Source organism: Miscanthus floridulus, chromosome 7, assembly GCF_019320115.1.
Source record: "Miscanthus floridulus cultivar M001 chromosome 7, ASM1932011v1, whole genome shotgun sequence".
NCBI classification, from domain to species: domain Eukaryota; kingdom Viridiplantae; phylum Streptophyta; class Magnoliopsida; order Poales; family Poaceae; genus Miscanthus; species Miscanthus floridulus.
In genome coordinates this window covers 104,526,191-104,529,395 of record NC_089586.1, presented here as the reverse complement: position 1 = coordinate 104,529,395, position 3,205 = coordinate 104,526,191, and positions in this window count along the sequence as shown.

The following is a 3,205-nucleotide window of genomic DNA, read 5'->3' as shown; positions in this document are numbered from 1 at the left end:
TAACCGTAAAGTTTAATTATTGCAAAGAAATTTAGAATTAGCCCAATTCACCCCCCTCTTGGGCATCTTGATCCTTTCAATTAGTATCAGGGCCTCGTGCTCACGATTTAGGCTTAACCGCCTAGAGAAAGATGTCTTATGGGGATGGACCTCCTTCTATCTTTGAGAGGGATGCTTTTCCATATTGGAAAATTCGCATAGAGGCGTACTTAGAAGCTCTAGATGTTAGAATACTTAGAGCCGTCTCACAAGGCTTCCCAAAACCTCGAGATGCTACTAACCTACAAGGCGATGAGGTGAATTACGAGAAATGGAATGCAAAGGCTTGAAACACCATATTTAGAGGCCTTTGTAAAGATGTGTTCAACCGGGTGAGGAACCACAAAGACGCCCATGCACTATGGTCGGACATTTGTGTGCTCCATGAGGGAACAAAGAGTGAGCATGAGGAACGCTATCATCTTGTCATGAAAAAGCTTAACTCTTTTGAGATGCTTTCTAAAGAATGTGCTAATGAAATGTATTCACATTTGAATGTTCTTGTAGAGGAAGTCAATGGGCTTGGACTCACTCAAATGCAACCATTCGATATTGTAAGAAAGATCTTGAGTGTCCTCCCCATTGATAAATATGGGCATATTGTGAGCATGCTTCATCAAGGTGATCTTTCCACCGCTACACCGACACAAATCTTGGGAAAGATCAATGCTCATGAGATGTACATGCACATCACACCTCAAGATGGCTCATCCTCTAACAAGAAAGAAAATGACTTAGCATTCAAAGCTAGTCAAGAGAAGGGCAAAGCAAGGCTTGAGTATGAGAGCTCAAGTGATGATGAAGTTGATGATGCAAGCCTTGCTCTCATGTTGAGAAAAATAGTCAAGATGCTAAAGAAGCTCAACAAGAGTGGCATCAAGTTTGATGGCAAGAAGAAGAAATTCTTCACTAGCTCTAGAAGGAAGCCAATCTCTGAGATGGATTGCTACAATTGTGGAGAACTTAGTCATCTAGCTCACCAATGCATAAAGCCCAAGAAAGATAAGTTCAAAAACAAGAACAAGGGTAAGAAAGATGACTCAAGTGATGAAGATGAGAAGAAGAAAGACAAGCCATACAAGAAGAGAGATGACAAGGACTTCCATAAGAAGAAGAAGAGTGAAAAGGCATACATCGTCGGTGATTGGCTCACGGACATTGATTCATCTAGTGGCTCATCCGATGATGATAGTGACAACGAGAAGGTGGTCGCCATTGTTATTAACTCTTCATCATCTTTACCGCCACCATCGTCATCATCTACACACCTATGCCTTATGGCCAAGGGTAAATGCAAGGTATCAAACGATGATGAGAGTAGTGGTGATGAACATGCTAGTAATGATGATAGCGATAGTGATGATGAATATGAATCACCTTCTTATGATGATCTTGTTAAATTGCTAAATAAATACTCCAAGATCAGTATAAAGACTAGAGCTAAGAATGACAAGCTAGAAGCTAAAAATAATTCTCTTTTAGCGAAAAGTGATATAGCCGAAAAGGCTAGTGTTGAGCTTAGAGAAGCAAATAAAGCTATGCCATCTAAACTCAAGGAGCTCAAATCTTCTAAGAAAGAGCTTAAAGATAAACATGATAAACTTGAGAGAATGCATAAAGAGCTCATCACTAGCCATAATATGCTAAAAGATGAATATACTACTCTTAAGATTAATCATGATAATCTTGTTATTACTCAAGAATATTTATTCAATGAGCCACATGATGCTATGTGGTAGAACCTCCTAAATTATAGGGCCCACATGCACCTGTCACTGTCCAATGACCTCTGACGACTATGCATATGTTCCTGGTAACTTAAGAAGACTGTCGGGTGTCCTCAGAGAACCCCGAATCATCCATGATTTTTTGAGCAGGATCCCACTATAGAGTCATTACAGTATTACAATAGTTTATTCATTAATATACATCAGAGTGAAATAGCGGAAGTCTTACAATAACTTAGTTACAAAACAGTAGTTTCACAAACTAAGTACGATTATTATTACAAACCATAGTAGTGGAGTGGCATTAGTGACATAAAAAAACACGCAATTTAAGTACCCTGCCCAAGGGTCACACAGTTACTTATCATCATCGATTTGAACAACAGTCATGCAACACGGTCCAAGATAGACCTGTGCATGAGGCTCACCTACAACAAGGGTCAACGAACCCTGAGTACAAAAGTACTCAACTAGACTTAACCGGAATAAAAACTGATAAGACTCAGAAATGCAGGCTCAGGGATTCAAGGTATGGCTTTAGCAATAAACAAGGTTCTTTTGCATAAAAGCTTTCTAACAAGATTCTTTCTTGCAACATTTGTATCTCCATATCAATCATATATAAAGCTGACATGATCCATATTGAGATCATGAAACCTCATATTAAACTCTTTCTCAAAACTTTCTCAAGTTTTAGTTATTAACTACGATGATGAACAGTGAGTCTCGAGGCTACAGGAGCCTGAAAGCGGATAGCCGAGGCTCAGAGGGAGCAGTTGGTCTCGTACGTCGATTCTGAGGCTACAGGGACCTGGACTTGACTCTCCACGTCGTGCTGTCCTTGGAGTAGGGGATAGGCAGCATAGTGCAGCACGGGTGTCAGTCGTGGGCAAAGTACTGAGCACAGCGACCGGTAACCCCTGCCCCGTCCTATCCCGGATGGCATGGCATCGATGTGACTCCCATATCGTCGGCCACTCCGCTGTATCGAGCCATCGTTCGGCTAACATTGCGGGAGTGGTTGGACACGTTGGTTGGATGTGACGTCCTGTCAGAGAAGTCGGTCAAGGCGGAGGTGATGAGGTTGATGCCGAGCCAGCCTCGAGCGAGTCAGAGAATCGGTACCTCGTCCGAGGCCTCGTGGCGTGGGGCCTCGAGCGAGGCAAAGAATTGGTACCTCGTCCGAGGCCTTGTGGCATAGGGCCTCAGGCGAGGCGAAGAATCGGTACCTCGTCTGAGGCCTTACGGGCGGGGCCTCGGGCGAGTCGAAGAATCGGTACCTCGTCCGAGGCCTTACGGGTGGGGCCTCGGGCGAGTCGGAGAATCGGTACCTCGTCCGAGGCCTTACGCGTGGGGCCTTGGGCGAGTCGGAGAATCGGTACCTCGTCCAAGGCCTTACGGGTGGGGCCTTGGGTGAGTCGGAGAATCGGTACCTCGTC